Source organism: Aotus nancymaae, unplaced genomic scaffold (genome assembly GCF_030222135.1).
Source record: "Aotus nancymaae isolate 86718 unplaced genomic scaffold, 86718_ANA_hifiasm-v0.15.2.pri h1tg000002l, whole genome shotgun sequence".
Taxonomy (NCBI): domain Eukaryota; kingdom Metazoa; phylum Chordata; class Mammalia; order Primates; family Aotidae; genus Aotus; species Aotus nancymaae.
In genome coordinates this window covers 31,673,927-31,698,792 of record NW_026988413.1, presented here as the reverse complement: position 1 = coordinate 31,698,792, position 24,866 = coordinate 31,673,927, and the positions used below count along the sequence as shown (strand labels likewise).

Genomic DNA, 24,866 nt, shown 5'->3' with positions numbered 1-24,866 from the left:
AATGGTGAGTGACAGCACCTTTCAAAAATCATTTCTTGATTGTTTTCTCTAAGGCAGGGCTAATCATAATCTTACTTGTAGACAGAAATAAAATTATCAACCAAAAAAAATGTTAAAATAAATGACAAACTCCTCACTTGGTTCCCTGACTTAAAGTGAAAGGTATAGTATGGAGCAAGGGAAAATCCTAGAGCTTTTCTTCTTTACAAAGGCAATATGATGTCAAAACTAGTATCAATACTTGGAAGTCGCAGTTTTTGTGATTCTTATTAAATCCCTGTTTAGCCACCTGATTTGCCAGGTGCAGAAGATGAATGCATTTTGGAGAATGTTAGTGGATTATCACAAATGTTGTTAAGCTGGTGGATTTCCTCACTGAGGGGATTTTTACCAACTGTGGTAAATAGTCAACACATTTTTAACCTTGGAAATAATGTTTAATCTTGCCCAATAGCTAAAAATAACCCTCCAGAATGAGTTTTATTACATTGAGCAAGGAGAGTAATACAAATTCATAGTCTTGTCTTAGAGATTCATCACATGTATAGTCTACAGGAACTAAGTATGTCATCATCTTATAGGTTGTCACTTTGGTCCACTGATAACATCAGACTGACAATAGCTAGAGAATGAGAAGTTGCTTATACCCCAGATGCTCAGGTAGGGCAAGTATGTACCAAAGGATGGGGAATCATAACCATGAAAATTAAGTTCCTGTATCCTCAGTGGAGTTTCTGGCAGACCAGTGAGCTAGAGTGTATGTTGGGATATCTTTTCCCAAGTGGCAGTGGTTCCACCTTGTATCACCTACTTTAAGAAAGAGGTGAGATGCTTGTAGGTCCACTTCTTATTTTGATGACAACATGTAGACTTGTATAATTCAATGAGGCAAAACTTCAATAAGTTAAAGTAAAAATATACATTTATTCATCAAATATTGAGATAGAATAAAGACTTTTTTGTGCCTTTGATTCACCTAGATTACTATTTGGCTAGATTATTATTGTATTTTTTTCATAACCATATCCAGCTTTTATAAACTGGGTGATTACTTAGAAGTACTTTCAAAGAAATTTAAGTATGGAGGTCTTTACAGAAATCTAGATTTTCTCCATTTTTTAATTTTTGTCTTAAACGTAATTGAATATAATTTTAAAATAATTCAAGTTACTTGGGTCTTTCCATATATTCAACTTAGTTTTTGTAGAACCAATTGCCTTTTTTACATACATATTTCACTAGCTTACATGATAGTTAACTAACGCATGTAATTATAGATGAAAACACAAACAAGTTTCACAATAAATACAATGGAATTTTGGGAAGCATGTAATAATTCAGTGGGAACAAAAGCGTATGGGTATATGGCAGCATCTGTTAATTCTGCAAGTAGGAGTTATATGGAGATGGATAAGAGGGTTCCTAGTTTATCATATTTATGTATATACTTGTCAAACCTATCTTACTGATGATTTGAAGGACCAGGCACCTTTAGAGGCACAGAGACCAATAAAAGGGTAGTGGAAGCAATCTACTTTTTAGCCCTTATGCCTCAGTAAATCCAATGGTGATCAGGTTGTTTATGAGAGATCAGGTTACTATATAGGCTTTTACTTAACAAGCCCTATGTTTTAGTAGTCCAGTAAGCTACCTACTAGCAGCTTAATTAGTTGGACAGATTCTGTCATTCCTCAAAAGATGTTTATGTTGAATTGGAGATAGAGGGTGAATGATGGTTACCAGAGGCTAGGAAGGGTAGTGAGTGTGGGGGAAAGTGAGGATGGTTAAGGGGTCCAAAAATAGAGTAAATAAAATCTGATATTTGATAGAACAACAGAGTGATTACAGTCAGCAAAAAAAGGTACAAGAGTATAATTGGAATGCTTGAGGCTGTGAACAAAGAAATGATAACCACTTGAGGTGTTGAACACCCCATTTACCCTGATGTTATTACGCATTGTATGCCTGCATCTAAATATATCTCATGTGTTCCATAAATATATGCATCTAGTATGTACTCATAAAACTAAAAACTAAAAAAGATATTTATTTTGGATTGAATAGGCTTAAATAGACTTACTCTAGTACACATCAGCAAAAGGATAGCGTTACCATGTGTGCTAAAGTGCTAACCTAGAGTATTAATTGAAAATAGGATATTGATACACAATAGCGGCAGGAAGAAGTATGGATGAAACTCAACTGATTCTTTGGAAAGCCTCATGATACTTGCAACAACCAGTGCTAGGGATTAAGGAAAGACTACTCCAACTCTCAGATCTTGGGAATAAAGCTATGATCAACATCCTAGAATCACCCTAATCATCATCCTGAGAGTACTGAAGAAGTTATAAGCATCACTTAGAAAAGCTGAATTTACAACTGGATATAGGAACCGCAGAGATCCTGGCTAGAAGATCCTCTCTCTATACTGTATATATTGGGAAGCCAAAGGTGTAAACTTTATTTTTTTAATTTTAATTTTAATTTTTTTTTGAGAGAGAGTCTCCAGCTTAAGTCACCAGGCTTCAGATTAATATTTACAAAGTGGGCTTGGAGTTTTTCCCTTTCAATAACCTGTTAAGATTAAATATCTTTATAACCTAAAAAATAAAAGTACATCTACTATTGTAAAAAGATCACATAGCCTACATTTTATTGTGTTTATTGATTTTAAATCAGTGTATATTTATTCAGTTAATACAAGCTTCTCTGATTTAACTTGCATTATTTTATTTCTAGTGCATAAGGTTGAACATGGAAAAGTGATTTTTTTACATTTCTTCTTTTGCAAATTTTCTTTACAATTCTTAACATATTAAGGATATTGCATATGTTACAAATATTTTCCTCCATTTTATTAGCCTCATATTGACTGTGGACAATTTTTGCCATATAGAAAATTAATTTTTTAAAGTTAACACAACAGTCTTTTCTTGTTACTCTTTCCTTTATTTTGTATGTTAGGCCTTGATAAGACTACCACTCTTTATTCATCAATCACAAGAGAGTAATAACAGCTTTCTTGTGCTGCTACATTTTGTATCACCCTTTTGGCTTTTAGCTATTGCATTATTGGAAAAACTAATTTCCTATATTAAATTCCCTCTGCATGAACTGCCTAGACTTTTTTGGTATTTTTAGTTCATTGGAAAATCTCTAGAATTTGTTTCTCTGAATAGAATAAGAAAGTTAATCATTTTTCTAATGATTTGAGCAGCTGTTACAAAAAGAGTTGTTTAATCATCCAATCTTATACTGAGAATTAGAAATACCACTTTTAGCAAACACTAAATAAATCTGCTTCTGGTCATTCTATTCTGTTCCATTAATATTTTCTTACATGCATGTTCTACGTGGTTTATTATGATCTTATAATACCTGGAAATTTAAGATTGTAATCATTTGATGTAGTTTTCAAAATTGTCTTTGTTCTTTTCTTCCATTTATATTATGTTATTATATTGTTCTATTATATTATTCTTTCAAAAATTGCTACCATTTTATCAAGTTTTACAAAGAATCCTGAGGGTTATTTATAAGAATGGCATTATTGTGAAAAGAACTTTATAATATCGTATTTTTGCATCTCAGAACATGAAATGCTTTCCATTTGTTTTAGACATTCAGTATAATTTTGTGATATTTATTCTGTAAGTTTTTCACTTATTCTTAGATATTACATTTTTGCTAAAAAGGCACAAAATATTTCATATTTTCTACATCTTATTTGTATTTTAAGAAACTGTTATTTTAAAACGTACTTTAAAAATCAAAATGCAAAATTATGTTGGAAAATAACATGAATATATATCATTTTCCTTTTCTGTTGCTTTGTTTTCAAGATTTCTGTCATGTAAAATATTAAATCTCTCCCATATCTTTGGTCTTATTTTGTATTTTCTATTTGTCATATTTTCTCCTCTTTTATTGTTTGCTGCATTTTATATACCTCATTTTTCTTTTCTTTTCTTTTCTTTTTTTTTTTTTTTGAGATGGAGTCTTACACTGTTGTCCAGGCTGGAGTGCAGTGGCAGGATCTCGGCTTACTGCAACCTCCACCTCTCAGATTCAAGAGAGTAGCTGGGACTACAGGCGGTGCCACCATGCTGGCTAATTTTTTGTATTTTTAGTAGAGAGGGGGTTTCCCTGTGTTAACCAGGATGGTTTTGATCTCCTGACCTCGTGATCCGCCTGCCTCGGCCTCCCAAAGTGCTGGGGTTACAGGTGTGAGCCACCACACCTGGCCCCTACCTCACTTTTCTTAAACATTAAAAAAGTGTTTAACTTTATACAATGTTACCATTACCCCTCCATTTTCTAGCACTGTTTTACATTTCTTATAAGTATAATTTTCCATCTAATTCTTTAACATTGCCATCTCTTTATTCTATTCCTTCCTTTCTTGTGTTGTAATTTTCATGTCTGTTTTTCTTGTTTCTCAATATTTATTACATACATGTTATTTCCTTATATTTTATGCTAAATTGAAGTATAATTTGTTGGCTAAATGATATATCTCACCAGTTCACTTTTTATCTAATTAGTAAATCAGTTGCTTCTGCCATAATGTATGGCTCAGGTTTCCCAGCTATCTGAGCCCAACAAAGTGGGTCTTATATAAGCTATTACAATTTTTATTTTCTCTTTAGTAGTTAGTGTCTTTTTAACTTTCTTCAGTGGTTGAATATACTCAGATTTATATTTATTTCCCATTAATTAGATGGTAAAAGATAAAGCTTTCAATGAATTGTTACCAGTGTGTCCTGTTTGCAGGCAGTGGAAATCAGAAAACACTGTTTCTGAAAGCTTCTGTCACTCAAGAATCCATGAAACATTCATGAACTTCACATCAGGTAAAGGTGTCCTTGTTTACATATTTGCACATTTGCATATGCATGCCATCAACAAGATTTCACAAATGTTTATGATCCTATGACCACGTTAATTATAAATTCCCATGTAGATACTAATGGAATTTTTGCCTAACATGTTATTAGTTCATGACTCTTTTTTTCATGATAATTTTTAGCAATCAAATTAGGAGAAGAAAGCTAAATTGGATTATTAATTATAATAAAATTCAATATGAACATTTCCATAAACTATGACCAGCAACTTGATAGATGAATATCAATCATACTATTCTCCTTTTCATTGTTTCTCCAGCCAGGCTGTAGTGTTTACAAAGCAGACATGAAAGTTGAGAGTTAGCAGTTGCCACATTGTCTGTGATTTTTTAGATACTATGAAAAAAGGAAAGATTACAGAGTTTAGATTAAGGGAAAAACTTGAATGATTTTAGTTCTAAAAACGCTTTGTTCTGAAAACTGTGAGTCAGTAGTTCTGCGGTTAATACTAGTGAAAGAGTCTGTATTGCATATGAAAGGATGATTTATTCCCATACAGAGAAGGGTACATTGATTAATATGAGTTCATATTTAGTGACTTAGAATAAACTTTGCCAAAAACCTCTAGTTTTGTCATTTGGCAAGGTTTTGGTTGGCATAGCAGAGACACTGTATCATGTGTTTAGCTAATCACTTAGTCTTTCAGTGCATACTTACAGTCAAAATAGAGACATGCAGGCAACATGGTTCTAGAAATGAGCAAATTTTAAACTTGTTATGCAAATATAACAAATGATTCCTACATAGAAGTTGAGCAAATAATTGGTACTTTTGTGTTTAAAATATATTAGTAACTTAAGACATAGAGGCATACTTATAAAACTGATCAACATTCACCTAGTCATATGATCTGAATAGAATCAGAATTCAGAAAAGTCTCTGATATGGTTTGGTTGTCTCTACCCAAATCTCATCTTGAATTGTAGCTCCCATAATTCCCATGTGTTGTGAGAGGGACCCAGTGGGAGATGATTGAATCTTTCACTGGAGAGATTATTCCATACTGTTTTCATGGGGCAGTTTCTTCCATACTGTTTTCACGGTAGTGAAGAAGTCTCATGAAATCTGGTGGTTTTATAAGGGGTTTTCTCTTTAGCTTAGCTCTCATTCTCTCTTGCCTGCCACCATGTAGGATGTGCCTTTCACCTTCTGCCGTGATTGTGAGACCTCCCCAGCCATGTGGAACTGTGAGTCCATTAAACCTCTTCTTCTTTATAAATTACCCAGTCTCAGCTATGTCTTAATCAGCAGTGTGAAAATAATCTAATATAGTAAATTGGCACCAGGTAGTGGGGAACTGCTGTGAAGATACCCAAAAATATGGAAGCAACTTTGTAACTGGGTAACGGGAAGAGTTTGGAACAGTTTGTATGACTCATAAGAAGACAGGAAAATGTAGGAAAGTTTGGAAACTCCTAGGGACTTGTTCAATGGCTTGAACAAAATGCTGATAATGGTATAGACAATGAAATGCAGGCTAAGGTGTTCTCAGATGGAGATGAGGAATTTGTTGGGAACTGGAGTAAAGGTGACTCTTGATATGCTTTAGCAAAGAGATTGATGGTATTTTGCCCCTGCCTTAGAGATTTGTAGAACTTTGAACTCGAGACAGATGATTTAGGGTATCTGGTGGAAGGAATTTTTAAGCAGCAAAGCATTCAAAAGGTTACTTGGGTGCTGTTAAAAACATTCAATTTTAAAAGGGAAACAGAGCATGAAAGTTTGGAAAGTTTGTGGCCTGATGATATGACAGAAAATAAAAACCCATTTTCTGAGGAGAAATTCAAGCTTCCTATAGAAATTTGCATAAGTAATGGGGAGCCACATGTTAATCACTAAGATAAGGGGAAAAATGTCTCCTCAAAGAGCATGTTAGAGACCTTTGCAGCAGCCCCTCCCATCACAGGCTCAAAGGCCTAGGAGGGAGAATTGGTTTCCTGGGCTGGGCCCAGGGCTCCCCCTGCTATGTGCAGCCTAGGGACTTGTTGCCCTTTGTCCCAGCCATTCTAGCCATGGCTAAACGGAGTGAAGGCATAGCTCAGGCTGTGGCTTCACAGGGTGCAAGCCCTAAGCCTTGGCAGCTTCCATGTGGTGTTGAGCCTGCACATGCACAGAAGTCAAGAATTGAGGTTTGGGAACCTCTGCCTAGATTTCAGAGGATGTATGGAAACAATTGAATGTCTAGGAATAAGTTTGCTGCAAGGGCAGGGCACTCATGGAGAATATCTGCTAGAGCAGTACTGAAAGGAAATGTGGGTTGAAGCCCCCACAGAATCCCCACTGGGGCACTGCCTAGTGGAGCTGTGAGGGGAGAGCCACGGTCCTCCAGACCCTAGAATAGTAGATCCACTGATAGCTTGTACTATGCACCTTGAAAAGCCGCAGACACTCAAATAGACAAATCCATACAGACAGTAAATAAATTACAGATTGCCAAGGGGTGAGGGATGTGGGGAATGGGAGGTGACTACCAATTAACGGTTTCTTTTTGGAGTAACAAAAATATCTTGGAAGTAGATAATGGTGAAAGTTGTACAACTTTGTCAATATGTTAGGTTGGTGCAAGAGTAATTACGGTTTTTGCCATTAAATGTCTATTCTAGACATTTCATATAAATATTTTCTCATGTAATTCAGTCCAATATTTCCAATTTTAGAGACTGTATTAGTCTGTTTTCACACTGCTAATTAAGATATACCTGAGACTGAGTAATTTATAAGGAAAAAGAGTCTTAATGGACTCACAGTTTCACTCTTAATGGGAAAAAACATAAGTACTTTTGTGCCAAACTATTCTAAAACCATTTAACTGTGTACTTCAAAAGAGAATGATATGGTTTGTGAATTATACATCAAAAAAATTAAAATGTCGTTTATGGTAAATAATCTGGAATAGAAGAAAAAATGACAAAGAACAGAAGGAAATGAACACAATAAGAATTTTTATTTTGCACAGGTGAAATTCTAGTTGCATTCTCATCAACTCATGCATTAAAAAAAGAAAGTAGAAGTATATTATCTTCATTATTATTTAGCATTGCTTTAGATATTCTGACTAAAATGTATATTGGAACATTCTAACATAATTTATAAATTATATACTGGGAAACTAAATATAATGTTATTAATATATATGGTGCAGATAATTTGATTACCTATATAAGACACACAGAATTCAAAATGAAAACAGTTTGATTTGAAATAATTCAGTAAGGGGCTGGATAAGAAATAATTGTTAAAAATAATAGTTTTCCTATGCATTATCAAGAAACAAACATAACCTACTATGAAAAAGATAGCTAATTAATAATAATAATCTAAATTATAAAATACTTAGGAGTTCTAGCCATAAGATATGTTCAAAGATAAAGATGTCTCAGAGATTACATAATTGTAGGAAATTGAAAATAACTTCTAAAGAAGAAATACAAATTACTAATAGACAAACACAAATATTCAAATTAGTACTGAAAGAAACTAATTTGAATTGCAAGAATTCAAACTAGTACTGAAAAATTAAAAAGTAAATAACAATAAGATAGTACTGGCTAACATTAACAAGTCTAATAATAGCTAGTGTTTAAATGGTAGCTGAGAAATGGGCTTTTCTGTTCATTGACTCATGACTGGGGTCCGAATTTCCATTGTTTCTGAATGACAATTTGCCAATATCTGTCAAAAGCCTTAAAAATGTGTATAAATTTTGACCGAGTAATCACTGTATTAGGAATGTATCCCAAGGAAATAATTGCACTAATAATCAGAAATGTAGAGACTTTTTGCAGTATTTTTTTCAAATGGTGAAAATTTTAAACAATATTAAGTAGCATAAATGAGTTAAAGCTGCAGTGACAGTATTTTCCAAAACTAGCCATCACAATATTTCCGGTCTCATATACTCATTCTCAACCTTACCACACTCCCATTTAGAGTTTGAGTCTATTTTTCTTACCCTTGAACCTAGGCAAGACTTTGTGACTCCCTCAATGAAGAGAATATAATGAAAGTGACATTGGGTTATTTTAAAACTAGGTTATAAAAGGCAATATGATTTCCACTGGGCTCTCTCTTTTTTGGGATATTTCTCCTTTGAAACCCAGGTACCATGTTGTGAGAAGACCCACGTGATATGGCAAGGTCACAAATAGGTGTTGTAACAGACATCCCCAGCTTAAGTTCCTGCCAACAGCTAGCATCTGCTAGTCATATGAGAGAATGAGATTTCAGAAGATTTTAGCCTCCATTCTATTTTTTAATTTTTATTTTTCTAAGGCTACAAGACAAGCACTAGGATTCCACTAGAGAACAGAGAAGGTGGGGAGTGTGTAGACACAGTGGATCTCACCACAACTGATTCCAGCCTCCACTCGTTAAGCCACTACAGCTAGTTTTAAGTAAAACAGAGAAATTGTTGTGTCTGCAAAATTGCAGAATTATGAGCAGAATAAATGTTGTTAAGTCACTACATTTTGAAGTGGTTTATTACCCAGCCATAGTAAATAAAATAATAACACATGTAAAAATGAAATTCTTGAGGCAATTTTAAATGAAAATATAGGCAAATAATATTTTTATAGCATTTACAGAAAATGACAAGTACATAAGAATATAAATAATTACATTTTGTGTATGTGCACACAAAAATACACTTAAATACCCAACAGCCATTGTATATATGTACATAAAAACATATTGATAAAGTGTATACCAAAATGTCAAGAATGGTTACCTTCAAATGTTTGGAATAGAGGGATGATTTATACTTAATTTTTATGCTTGCTCATCTTGCTTATCTTGCCATATTTTCTAATTTTTCTGCAAGTGGACATTGATCATTTGTTCAATGGGAACTAAATAAACTTGGACTTAAATTAAAAATCAACCGATGAAGCACAAAATTGGAACCTAGCTCAATGGCTGTTCATAAAAAAGACAGGTGTTTTAGTTGATTGCAAGTTCAAAGCCAGCCAACAGTATGCTGTAACTGCCAAAATGTTAATACAAACTTAGGTAGCAATAAAATAATTGTAATGTCCAGAGAACCAGAGGCATAGTTCTACTATAGGACACATTGAATAGATCACACTTTGAGGCACCAACTTTAAAGAAGGACAGCAACTGGGTTTCTTCCAGGAGGCTGCCCAGGATGGTGGTAAGATTGGCAGTGATTTTCTGAAAATTAAAGACTCATATTTCTGAAGATGATATGTATCTTAATTAAGTCTCCTCATTAAAACTCCCTAGCTTTGATCGTCAGTGTCTGTCTTTACACAGCACGTAGTAGACTCTTGCCCATTTCTTATGTAGTTTGATTAATGTAGACAGGTTGTCTTAGTTCAGCCCCACAAAGTAACTTTTTAGGCCTTGTGGTCCAAATGGACTTGAACGTAGATCTGCTTCTTATGTATTTTCTTAAAGTGGGCTTCCTAACACACCTGAAACTCTGTTTGGATGTTCATATGGGATTTCATCAAGTTGTTTGAAGGAAAAAGATATGTTTTTATCTTTTTCTATTAACAATCATTAGGAACTGATTTAAACATAGCATTTGGAAGCAAAATGACATCCTCTATGAGTTTTGTTGGGACCCATATAGTATTCCTATCATGCAAATCCTCACCTCTGGTTTCACCCTCTCTTCGGATATAGCTAGCATGAATGGATTTCAGGTAGGGTTCACGTTCACAGTGAAACTTCCCACTTTACTTTACTGAGACATAGACACAGATTTCTAAACCAATGATAACTGAGACAATTGGTCCTGCACCTCTCTTTCCACTTCCTTTTGGTCTTAAAAACGATGACTCTAGAGGTGTTATGAAATTAACAGCACAGTCCCTATTATTTTTGCTTTTGTCTGGATACCATCAAATATCTGGACCCAGAATGTGGCATTGCATCAGAAGACAATCTTATGGTATCTAGAAAATGGTTGTTTGATTTCCAAACTGTACCTAAAATAAATTTAGATAATTCTTAATACTATAATTGAATCTAAATCTTATATAAATGATGGGAGAGAAACTCTGTGTCTAATATTCAAGAGAAAATCAAGATAGATATTTAAATATTTTATTTCTTGGAAACAATGTATATATAACAAAATAACTTAAAGCATTTGCTGTTGAAATTTAAAAAGACAAATTCCCATTTACAAATATATAAGAACAGAAGCAAAGAAAGATAAGAGCTATATATATATGTACACTAATAATTTGAAAAGCCATTTGAGCAGAACATCACAGTGCAAAGTATGTTCAGATGATCTGCACCATTTACTGCCAATCAAGGCATAAATCACATTCATACAAAATCATTTTAAATTAAGGATAATGCATATACAGCTAACTTTTGCTACACTAGTTGTGAAAAAACCTCAAATACTTGGCAAATTGGTGAAATGTCCTTTTTCTTGCAGGAAGATTCATATAATGTTATGTAGGAGAGGAAGGCTTGCATTGTTACCTCTTTGCCCCCTTGAATGAGATCCAGTCAATTGAACTTAACAGTTAAGTCTCGCTAGTGACTTTTGTTCACATGGTTGACAACCCCTGATTACTATTACTTTTTATTGATTTAGTAGCAAGTAAATGTTCATCTTATTGACAGATCCGAATTGGACATGGGAACAAAAACAACTATAATCTCCCTAAAAATATAACAAAATGCACACTTTAGCTTAATAATATGAAGTATAAAGGATTTGAAAATGAATGTAGTTATGGAACATGATGTTTCCTTCACTTTCAAGTGGGAGCAAATATTTAAACATAAAGATATTTGAATATTATATACTCACTTGCATTATGGATTAATGATTGGTTTTGGGAGAATCCAAAGTTGGAGGTCAAATTTGTGGTTATTATTAAGCATAGGTTGAGAAACCTTAAACATGTTTTCAGATCCTGTCACCTTCCCCACCTTTGCTCTACCCCAGTCATCATATTCCATGGTAGGTTGTAGCAATGGTTGAGCTTTATGGGCGTTGGAAGATGGCAGCCTGGATCCAGTCTCAGTTGTCACTTAATAGCTGTGTGACTTTGGACAAGTTACTTAACACTTTTACGTTCTGGATTCTTTATCTTTAAAGTGGGGCTGATACTGCTACTTATAGTTTCTTGAGGATTTAATAGATGAATGCAAGTAAAGTGCTTAGTGATAGGCCTGGCACCTAGTGGAGGATTTGATCATCATAGTTATTAATGCCATTATTACTTTAACAGTGTTTGGTGTACACAAAGGAAAGAAAAAGCAACAGCAGATCTTGCTCTTCGCACAGATTTTGCTTCTCAATAATTTATGTGTAATTGAGCAGGAATTTTCTTTTGCATGTATTCCGTAGTTGCTATTGTTCATTTTTATACGTTTCAGCCTTCTTTTCAAGAGAATAATGTACCACTTTTGAAGATTCACCACATAAAAGTGGCATCTGTCAGCTATATCCCTAAGAAACTGTTCTAATTTACAGGAAGCAGGTGTTTGACTACAAGAACTTCTTTAGTCAGTGACACGAAATTTTTTTTTCTAGTAAAAGTATTTCAGAGAAACCAGAATAAGAATTTCTTTCTTCTTAGAAAATAATCTATACATTATATTTTCTTTCTTTTAAAATTTTTTATCTTTATTTTATTTCAATAGTTTTTGGGGTACAGGTGGTTTTTGGTTATATGGATAAGTTCTATTGTGGTGATTTCTGAGATTTTGGTGCACCCGTCACCTGAGCAATATTCACTGTACCCAATGTGTAGTTTTACCACTGTATTCTCTCCCACTCTTCCCCCCAAGTACTGAAAGCCTTTGCATCTGCATAGCTTAGCTCCCACTTATAAGTGAGAACATATGATGTTTGATTTTCCATTCCTGAGTTACTTCACTTGGAATAATGTCCTCCAGCTTCATGCAAGTTGCTGCAAATGCCATTATTGCATTCTGTTTTATGGCTCTGTAGTATTCCATGGTGTGTACATACCACATTTTCTTTACCCATTTGTTGGTTGATGGGCATTTAGGTTGGCTTTATATTTTTGCAATTGCAAATTTTGCTGTTATAAACATGCTTGTGTATGTGGCTTTTTCATGTAATGACTTACTTCTTTTTCTTTGGGTAGATACCCAGTAGTGGCATTGCTGGATCAAATGGTAGTTCTACTTTTAGTTCTTTAAGGAATTTCCATACTGTTTTCCATAGTGATTGTACTAATTTACATCCCCACTAGCAGTGTAAAAGTGCTTTCTTTTCAGCACATCTGTGCCAGCATCTATTACCTTTTGATTTTTTAATTATGGCCTTTCTTGCAGGAATAAGGTGGTATCTCATTTTGGTTTTAATTTGCATTTCCCTGATAATTAGTGATGCTGAGCAGTTCTTCATATGTTTGTTGGCTGTTCATATATCTTTTGTTGAAAATTGTCTGTTCATGTCCTTTGCCCACTTTTTGATGAGGTTGTTTGTTTTTTTCTTGCTTATTTGTTTAGGTTCCTAAATGCCATTTGGAGAAAGATTAAGTAAAGAATTTAGGTTCAGTTATAAACTTGATAATATCTATGTGTCTCCAACCTGATAGCTCAGCAAGATACTCTGGGGAGCTTTTAAAAGTAAAGACTCGACCCAGGCATGGTGGCTCACATCTGTAATATCAGCACTTTGGGAGGCCGAGGCAGGTGTATCACCTGAGGTCAGGAGTTTGAGACCAGCCTGGCCAACTTGGTGAAACTCTGTCTCTACTAAAAATACAAAAATTAGCTGGGCATGGTTTTGACTGCCTGTAATCCTGGCTACTCAGGAGGCTGAGGTAGGAGAATCACTTGAAACTCGTTGGCAGAGGTTGCAGTGATCTGAGATCGTGCCATTGCACTACAGCCTGGGTGACGAGAGAAACTCCTTCTGAGAAGGGAGAGAGGGAGGGAGGGAGGGGGAAGGAGGGAGGGAAGGAGGAATATTCCCCTTAAAACTTGGTCCATTGGGAGCTGACTGGGTACAGGAGGACGTGAGACCTGTTTACCATGTGGACTAGTAGACAGCTTACATTTTGAGCCAAAGGAGGCAGATGAAAATACCTTAAAAGCACTGAAACTAAGAACTTGTGATGTCATAAGACCCCTAGGTTGGCACATCCTTCCCATTTAAGTGATGCTCTGAGTTCCGTCTGAACTCCTTTTAATTTCCTTAGGAAAAAATGGACAAAGCTACGAGAGCCAATTAATAGTCCATTTGTGATCAAAAATTTTGCAACTGTGATCAACTTATCTCTTCCAAAGAAAAGAATCCATTAGCTGTGAGAGTATTTGCCCTCAGAGGCAGCATGAGGGAGCAGGGGCAAAGGATCAAGAACAGGCAAATAACCTTGTTTGACCAGAATTGTGAGTAACTAGGCCTGATTTAAATATCTGGCTTGAAAGGTACCTACTGCATTTTGAAAATGCGGATGACTTAAGGATGGTTTACAGGATTATTTTATTAACAGCACAGAAGGTTCATTTTACGCAGTCTTTTTAGAATTTTGAGTCCTGTTCTGGCTTTCAAAGATTTTTTCATAATTCTAAGACCTGTATTTGAAGTCACAGGGCAGTGGAATAGCTGTGTTTTGTGGTATTTGAAAAGAAGCTGTACTTCTTTTAGCTTTCCTAGTTTCAGAAAATGCAGGCTGGTCATATATTCTAGGATGCCTAGAGTTTTAGATTACAAAAATAGTCACAACACTTTTCAGTAACTCTCATCAATTGGTGGAGTCTAGTTTTTCATTCTTTAAATCTGGGATTGACCTTGTAACTTTCCTTAATACATCAAATCTAGTAAAAATGATAAGGTACAAGATGTATGAATTATGAGCCAAGCTTTAAGAGGCCTTAGTCTCAACTTTCGTTGCCTGTAGAATGCTGTGCCTATCATGTGGAAAAGACAGCCCCATGTATAATAAGACAGGCTGCACATTTGCTGACAACTGCCAGACCTGTGAGCCTAGAATGATTCAGAAGCTATCTTAGATCATTCAGCCACCAACTGGCCTGAATTCTGTGAGCCCAGAGAAAATCAGCCAAGCAGATCCAAGCCACAAATTCCTCCTAAGTGACCCATAGAATTATGACATTAAAAAATACTGTTATTTAAATCCAATGTTAGTATGCTGTGTGGCAAAAGCCATCTGATATGCTTGGGACAGTCTTAACTCATTCCTGTTGTCATAGAGTAATTATAGTAATGCATTTTTGGTAATGCATTTTTAAAAAATTTTAATTTTTTTTGTTCTGGGGTACATGTACGGGACGTGCAGGTTTGTTACATAGGTAAATGTGTGCCATGATGGTTTGCTGCACAGATCAATCCATCACCTAGGTATAAAGCCCAGCATGCATTAGCTACTTTTTCTAATGCTCTTCTTCCCCTGCTCAACTTCCACGGCCCCAGTGTGTGTTGTTCCCCTCCCTGTGTCCATGTGTTCTAATTGTTCAGCTCCCACTTACAAGTGAGAACATGCGGTGTTTGGTTTTCTGTTCCTGTGTTAGATTGCTGAGGCTAATGGATAATACATCCTTTTATTCTCAAACTATCCTTGCTTGAGTATGTTGTGAAGTCAACTTAAGTAAATAATACCACCATCTACTCATTTGCCAAACAAGTATTTCTGTTGTGAGCAGGATTGAGCGGAAGGCAAAATAACAGTGGCCCATCCTACTATAAGTCTTGTTTTTTGTCATTTTTTGTTTTGTTTGTCAGATTTCACCTTTTTAAAAGAACTCCTTTTGAAATAGATAAATAGACTAGTTCTCTTTACAGGTGTTTATTTGACAACTGAAACAGTATCTTAGAATGATATCTCATCATACAATCTCAGTGTACCTTTGAAACTGATGAGATTTGCTCCCTATTTGATGTTGAATGATTACAAGACTTGAATTATGGGGATCAAAAAGTCAGTATTGTTTTCAAAGAAATACTTTTGAGTAGCAATACATGAATAAGAAAAGCATGGTGCAATTATTCTTTTAATAAAATGACTAACACACAGTCATATACACATAAATGTAGAAGCACATTTCACAAGGGTTTTCCAAAATGAATCAATATGTAAAATAATTCAAATAAAATGATACATGCTACACTTTGTTTTGTAATATATTTTTCTCCAAAGGCATAGATACAACATTTATAAAATACATATTTCGATGTTGATAAATTATCTGAAATGCTTTCTTTGCTAAACAGGGCTGGCCATTTGCAAGACTGTGATATTGACAATTTGGGCCTTAGCTTTCTTCCCTTTATTTGCCATGCCTTGCCAACTGGAACAAAACACACATTTCAGGGTAGGTAGAATTTGCTCTGTCTCTTCTTTTGACTGACAATGTGGCATATGCACATAGTAAACCTTTCAAATAGTACAAAGACCAACATTTATAGTAAAATATTAGTCCTCTTCTCACTGTAGATTCTAAGTCCTCTAGTCCTCTCAGGAAGTAACCTCTGCTGAGCTTCTTTTACATGTCTGTTCTATGCATGTGAATATGTATTTTCAATACATATAGATGCTTTCTATCTTAAACATCAAAAAGCATCTCTTCCCTTTCTTTGCAGAATCAGCATGGCAGCTGGGATCCTGTACACATATCCTGAAAACTGGAGGGCCTTCAAGGCCCTCATTGCTGCTCAGTACAACGGGGCTTAGGTCCATGTACTATTGGCACCAACACACTTCCACTTTGGCCAAACCAACCGCACCCCTGAATTTCTCCGCAGATTTCCTGCTGGCAAGGTTCCAGCATTTGAGATGGATTCTGTGTGTTTGAGAGCAATGCCATTACCTACTATGTGAGCAATGAGGTGCTGTGGGAAAGTACCCCAGAGGCAGCAGCCCAGGTGGCACAATGGGTGAGCTTGGCTGATAGCGATATAGTGCCCCCAGCCAGTACCTGGGTGTTCCCCATCATGGACATCATGTACCGCAACAAGCAGGCCACTCAGAATGCAAAGGAAGAAGTGAGGAGAATTTTGGGGCTGCTGGACGCCCACTTGAAGATAAGGACTTCTCTGTGGGCAAGCAAGTGACTGGCTGACATCACAGTCGTCTGCACTCTGTTTTGGCTCTATAAGCAGGTCATAGAACCTTCTTTCCATCAAGCCTTTCCCAATTTTGTAATATGTTTTTATTATATATATAAAATAATATATATCATTATTATAATATATATGATCATATATCATATAAATTATACCTATATAAAATTTATATACTATATAATACCATATACAATATTTTGTAATTACTTTAAAATATTAAAATAATATGATATATTTTATATGTGTGTGTATATATATATATTTATTATGTTTATTATAACTGCTGGTTCCTCACCTGCATTAACCAGCCCCAGTTCCAGGCTGTCTTGGGGGAAGTGAAACTGTGAGAGAAGATGGCCCAATTGGATGCTAAAAAGTTTGCCAAGAGCCACCCCAAAAAGGACAAAATACAGAAAAAGCAGGGTTCACAGGAAGAGAAGCAGAAGCCCCAGGCTGAGCAGAAGGAAGACAAAAAGGCAGCTGCCCCTGCTCCTGAGGAGGAAATGGATGGATGTAAGCAAGTGCTGGCTGCTGAGCCCAAGGCCAAGGACCCCTTTGCTCACCTGCCCAAGAGTACCTTTGTATTGGAGGATTATTTATTTATTTATTTATTTATTTATTTATTTAGAGTCTCACTCTGTCGCCCAGGCTGGAGTGCAGTGGTGCCATATAGGCTCAGTGCAACTTCTGCCTCCCAGGTTCAAGCGATTCTCCTGCCTCAGCCTCCTGAGTAGCTGGGATTACAGTCACCTGCCACCACGCCCAGCTAATTTTCTGTATTTTTAGTAGAGACAGGTTTTCACCATGTTGGCCAGGATGGTCTCAAACTCCTGACCTCGTGATTCTCCCACCTTAGCCTCCCAAAATGCTGGGATTACTGGCTTGAGCCACTGCACCCGCCCATGTTGTATGAATTTAAGTGGCAAGGACTCCAATGAGGACACACTCCCTGCGGCACTGCCACATTCTGGGAGCACTTTGATAAGGATGGCTGGTCCCTGTGGTACTCAGAGTATCGCTTCCCTGAAGAACTCACTCAGACCTTCATGAGCTACAGTGTCATCACTGGAATGTTCCAGCAACTGGACGAGCTGAGGAAGAATGCCTTCATTAATATCATCCTCTTTGGAACCAACAATAACAGTTCCATTTCTAGTGTCTGGATCTTCTGAGGCTAGGAGCTTACCTTTCCACTGAGTCCAATTCGGCAGGTGGACTACAAATTATACACATGGTAGAAACTGGATCCCGCAGCAAGGAGACGCAGACACTGGTTCAAGAGTACTTTTCCTGGGATGGGACTTTCCAGCATGTTGGCAAAGCCTTCAATCAGGGCAAGATCTTCAAGTGAACATATCTTGCCATTGCCAAGCTGCCTGCACCTGCCCTTCAGGGAGATGGGGGTCATTAAGGGAAACTGAACATTAAAAAAAAAAAAAAGTCTCTTCTCTCACATGGCTTCCTTACTTTGGTGAACTTTTTTAACCTCTGCTTGTTTCAGGTGTGTCATCAATATAAAATTAATGTAACATCACATAATTAATTTGGAATTAATTGGTTATTTTTAATAAAGCTCCTGGAAATGTATCTGGCACAAAAGGGAGCATTTTGTGTTATTTATTGTTATTTACATTTTTGCCCAGAATCTTGGCATCAGCAATGGACATAATTACACTTGAAATCCAAATATTTTTAAAAGTTCTATAATACAGACTGCAGAGATAGGGTAATTAGCTGGGCATGGTGATGCTGATCTGTGGTCCCAGCTACTTGGGAGGCTAAGGGAGGAGAATTCCTTGAGCCCAGGAGATTGAGGCTGCGGTGAGCCATGATTGTGTCACTGCACTCCAGCTTGGGTGACATGGCAAGACCTTGTATCAAAAACAAACAAACAAGCAAACAACAAAAAAAAACCCAACCAGACTGTAAAAAGCTTCTTGCCTAGACAAATTTGTGCTACATTCGAAATAGGATTAAAAAACCCTTTAAGCATATGCTTAGACTATGCAGTGTATTCACTTCAGAGCAAAATGTACCTTTCCTTAGATACCTTTGCTTTAATGATAAATAGCAGAAGAAAATAAAGAAAAACATGTAGGCTTTTTGTGGATTTCTTTCGATTTGAGCATTTGCTCATTTATTCATTTGTTTGTACACTTAATCTATATCTGACACAGACCTACATGAAAAAGAGGCAAAGAGGCACAGTCTTGTGGAGAAGACACTCTTTATTGAAATAATTATATATATGATATTGAAACAAAAGGTGAAATGCAAGGGGTGTGTGTGTGTAAGTATATGTATGTAACCTGGTCTAGTCTGGGGTATTGGGGTCGCTTTACATTGGTAGCTACTGTCAGGGTTTCTACTTGTGGGGGTCTGTCTTGCAGACTTTGACTTAGTGATGGATGAATAAAGTACACTGACACACAGATAATTATGCTTTGTTAGTTTGACTGAGTGTCTTGGCAGCTTACAGACTTTTTGGAGAGTGCTGTAAACAGTTGCGACTGCTGGCTTTCATCAGCTAGTGAGACATGCATTTATTTAGTAAAGTTTAATTGACAAAGGCTTGAGTCAACACTACTAGAGGTTAAAGATTAAAAGACTGGTTCTGATGCTTAAAGCAAACACTGTTAGAGGATGATCTTTTTGGTTGACTTCTTTCTGAGAGGGCTATTTGACTTAAAGGTTAGTGTTAAGACTACATGAGCAAACAAATTAGTTAGGTAAACTCCTTATGTTTCTTTGTTTCTATTCTAATTTATTTAATTAAGGGTACAAGGCTGCCTTCAGCTAAGAACTATAGAAAAAACCTTTAGGCCTTCCAAAAGGGTTTGAAACTATTGTATAACTTTCTCTAATATTTTTCCCTTAATATTTTTGCTTCCACCTTGAGTGACTCCTCACACTTGGGTTTGGCAGAGGCCTTTTCTTTGGAAGTTTGAAGGAAAAAGATTTTGATCTAAGAATTTTATTTCCACCAAATTGGTCCTTTAATTCTGAAGGCAATTCAGTTACTTTCTATTATTGAAAGGCTTATAAAATATACCACACCACTCATATGCTTTCTTAAAATACATTGTTGGATGATATATTCCAATAGAATTTCTTTCTCATTCTCTCCTTTTCTTGACAAAGCCGTTTTTCTTCTTGTTTGTACAGAAATACACAAAGTCAAAGTGGAGTACTTCCAAAAGTTTTTGTTTACTTAATTATAGAGTTTGTGTTAATTTATGCTACTGTTTTTAATTTTAGTATATATTGTTACTAAGCATTTAATTTTATATGCAATAATTATATTTATTAAAATAAAAATGTTAGGCCTGTGGTGTATCTATGAAAATAAAAACAATGATCTGAGTCCACATAAAGTAACCATAATTTACTTGATCTATCTCATACTGGTGCACATTTCAATATTACAAGTGTAAACTTTTGCTCTCAGACAATATACTGCAGTGAGTAAGCTTGTGCATACACAGGTTGAGTATACCTTATATGAGTATACCTTGTCTGGTTCTTATCTGAACCTTATCTGGGACCACAAGTGTTTTGTACTTTGTATTTTGGAAATTTGCATATGCATAATGAAATGTTCTTGGGGAACCCAAGCATACACACAGATTCATTTATGTCTAATGCACACCTTGTATATATAATCTGAAGATAATCTTATACAACATTTTAAATAATTTTGTGCACGAAACAAAGTTTGTGTATCCTGAACCATCTGTAAGCAAAGGCATCAACTGTCTCAGCCACCTATGTGGACAATCTGTGGTGGTCATTATCTCTGACTCTGAATTTATATGCTACCAATAAGTAATCATTGTCTTACTCTTATTCACACACAAGCACTTAACAGCAAAAAAATGACATACCATTCATACAGTGAAAAAGGTGTTCAGGGTAACAAAGCATTCTCAGTACCATCATCAGAATACTTGCTGTTGAACAATGGCAACAATGGACAACTGCAAACTTCCAGTCCCACACGGGCATTCAAAAAGTTTAGAATTTTAAGCACTTCAGATTTCTTTATTCAAGATATTCAACCTGTATATCATTTTTCACCTATGCAAGTGTATGTGAGTATATTGTTGTATAAAATATATACAACAATATATAGTTTTGGTAGTTATTGGCAAATATTTGTTCATTAGAATTGCACCAGTATCTATTCCAATCAGCAGTATATGAGGATACCTGTTTTCCCATAGCCTCACTGATGGAGTGTTTTCTTGAACTTTTCAGTTTTTACCAATGTGGTAAGATAAAATGGTACCTCGAAGTAGGCTTAATTCCTGTTTTTTTATTGTTAGTCAGTTTGAGCATCTGTTTATGTTTAAGGACTGCTTGATTTTTTTTCTTTCCATAACCTTTGCCCATGTTTCATTTTTTCTTATTTTTAGAGATTTATAAATTCTAGCAAGAGTACATTTGTCTGTCACAGAATTACAAGTATTTTTTCTTGATTACTCTTTGAATTTATTTATGGTATTTTTTGACCTGCAAAAAAGTTTTTCTTAAAGTTTCATATGTGGTGAAAATTATCAGTCTTTTCTGTGAGAGGACTGAATGGCAAGCCATGGTTAGATCATCCTCTTCCACTGTAAATTTATATATAAATTCTCCGTAGTTTTCTTCAGTACTTCAATAGCTTCTTTATTTTTATCACTGAACCTCTGCTTGTAGTTATTAGTTGTGAAGTGTATCAGAAAAGAATCCAACTCTAATTCTATTACAGATCACAAGAGCAGAATCTGTATGCAGGGGGAATTTGGCTCTGGTGGATACCCTTAGCTTTGAGGAGGGCTTCCAAGAAGCTACAACCCAAGAGTAAAGGTCAAATGGATAGATAAAGACCTTCACAAACTCTGAGTGAGCTTTTGAATATTTCAGTTTCTGGAAGTAGATAAAGGTAATCCCATGTTTATAGCACTCTAGCAGAAACAAAAGATAAATAATCTCTAGAGGAAAGTGACACCATCTTAGGTCAAGTAAAATTATTTATACAACGAGTTTTTCAAATACGAAGTCCAGAACATAAAAGTATCCAAGATATCCAGGCATATAAAGGGAATAGACTAACTGAACAAAACCCAACAGAAACAAACAACAGGAAAGATTTACAAGGCTCCAGATACTAGAGCTATCAAAACCCCTAAAATAACCATTTTACTGTGCTAAAGGACACAAAATATAAACTAGAAAATCTGGCAGAGAACTGAAAACTATAAAATATTGAAATTTTAGGACTAAAGTATTATAGTCAAATTTGAAAATAAGTGGTAAAGGTTTAGCAGTACATTAGACACTGTTGAGAGTAGCATTTGTGAACTATTAATCATATACTAGTTAGAGGAAGATATCCAGAATGAACAGGAACACTTCAACACAGAAAATAAGAGTTTAAGATATGTAAGTAGAATTATTAAGAGAAGAGAGGTAATACAAATTTAAGAGAAATATAAGAAAATGTCAAAAGTAGATGAATTTAAAAGTGGCAGTGATGACCGGGCGCGGTGGCCTACGCCTGTAATCCCAGCACTTTGGGAGGCCGAGGCGGGTGGATCACGAGGTCAAGAGATCGAGACCATCCTGGCCAACATGGTGAAACCCGTCTCTACTAAAATACAAAAATTAGCTGGGCATGGTGATGCGCGCCTGTAGTCCCAGCTACTTGGGAGGCTGAGGCAGGAGAATTGCTTGAACCCAGGAGGCAAGATGCAGTGAGCCGAGATCGCACCATTGCACTTCAGCCTGGTGGCTGGTGACAGAGTAAGACTCTGTCTCAGAAAAAAAAAAAAAAAAAAAAGTGGCAGTGATAACTGGCAGGTAAATTGTTGCTAGAAAAAAAATGCTAATCAAAAATCCCTTATTGAGTGAAAAATTTCATTGAGAATGAAAATGAAATATATAAGTTTTGGGATGTTAAATAACTGTGAACATTTGTAATCAGTAACACAGCACCAAAGAAAACGTGAAAGGGTCTTCAAGCAGAAAAAACTCCAGATGAAAATGCAAAGATGCAGGAGGAAAGAAGGAACCATGGAAATTGCAATTGTGTGGTTCAAACCACTTTAATTTCCATTTTCATTTTAGTGGAAGTTCCGTAATTAGGTTATTTCTGTCTCACTGACTTTTTTTTTTCATGATTTCTTTGGCAGTTTCTTAAATAGATCCTCAAGAATGTTCATAGAGACGATATTTCTAGAATTATTGTACATTGTACTTGTAGGGCAGCCTGTCCTACAAAATGTGGCTTCATCTTTTATATCCTGGTTTTAATACAGCCTGAGCTTAGACTTTCTCTTTTATTTATCTTTTAGATATTGCTCAATGATATTCTGGTATTTTCTATGGCTGCAGAGAAATTTGAAGCCTACCGTATCTTTTTTTTCCTTCTACTTACTTCTGTATTGTTAAAGTCTAATAACCTGACTAGACTATATAGCTCAGTGTTAACATTCTGGGTCACTTCTCTAGCTGACTGTGTGTTCTTCTAGTATGTATATTAAATAAAAATTTTCAAGAACTGTATAAATATTTGTTCATTTATTCAAGACTCCAATTAGGCATATACTGGCTTATTTTGCCCATCTTCTGTATTTATTACAGTCTCTCTAATTGTTCCTATTTGTGTCTTCATCTCCATTCTTCATGTTTGAAAATTAAATTGTTACTCTCTGTGCCCCCTATTATATAATTTTATATGTTTCTGCTCTCCTTTGCATTTCTTCAAATTTTGTCTTCATTTTTGCATTTTTTTCTTTCTTTCTACTTCTTCCCCAAGTTCTAACAGATCATGTCTTATTTCTTCTGTTGTCTCACTCACTGTCTTTGTTCTGGATTCCTGTATTTCTGTCTTTGACTTCCTTTACAAAATGGATGGCTTCATTTAATATTTTTTAAAAATTATGAAAAATAACTAGTACAATTTTCATATTGCTTATGAATTAACTTTCTGAATGTTCTTTATCTACTGTTAACACTCATTGCTATTTTCCACATTTTTAAAGTAACTTCTAAACACTTGGATTATGCAAGCCATCTTTCTCTGATTTTTGGTGCTTTGGTTGGCTTCTTATTTTTATATGCTGTCCAAAATTTTAATTTTTTTCTGAATCAGAACTTTACTATGTGAACTTTTATAAATGCTCAATTTGAATGTATTTATTTTTTTCTTTCCTATATTTATGGAGAGCTTACTGTATATCAGTGAGCCCTAAGGATAGATCAGTGAACCATAAAGCCAGATATCTGCTTTCACAGCAATTATAAGATGAGAGAAGGAAAAAATTAAATAAACGCATCCAATACAGCATGTGCTAAGTACTGTGTGAGAAAAAATACAGGATATAATAAAAGCACATTAAGAATATTAAGCATTTATAGTCTTCTGATGTATCATTACACAAATCCTACATTTTAGGAAGCATTAAAAGTTCTATCCTTAGCAAGCTAATGCAGGAACAGAAAACCAAATACTTCAAATTTTCACTTATAAGTGGGAGCTAAATGATAAGAACACCTGGACACATAGACGGAAACAACACACGGGGTCTATCAGAGGGTGTAGAGTGGGAGGAGGGAGAAGATCAGAAAAAATAACTAATGGGTATTAAGCTTAATATCTGGGTGATGAAATAATCTGTAGAGCAAACCCCTATGACACACGTTTACCTATGTAACAGACTTGTTCAGGTACTACTGAACTTAAAATAAATGTTAAAAAAAATGAAAATTGGGGCAACATTAGCCCCAATTTACTTTATGGACAAATAAAAACAAAATAACAACAAAAAATTATCTCATAAATTTCTAATGATTGGAAGAATCAAGAAAATATTTCTAGAGGAAGGAATGTCTAAACTGAGATTCAAATCAAAGAGTGT

At 35.4% G+C, this 24,866-nt stretch overlaps 1 long non-coding RNA gene and 1 pseudogene across 1 annotated transcript in view; both read left to right on the top strand.

Moving 5' to 3' along the window:
• The first annotated feature begins 4,780 nt into the window (after positions 1–4,780).
• The window catches only part of LOC135273960 (uncharacterized), a 132,387-nt gene continuing 112,301 nt past the window's right edge, over positions 4,781–24,866 (top strand). Inside the window, exons 1-2 of the long non-coding RNA XR_010341708.1 lie at positions 4,781–4,856; positions 6,043–6,097. This is a non-coding gene — a long non-coding RNA (uncharacterized LOC135273960). The remainder of the gene's footprint in view (positions 4,857–6,042; positions 6,098–24,866) is intronic.
• LOC105732049 (elongation factor 1-gamma-like) lies at positions 16,012–18,363 on the top strand (annotated as a pseudogene).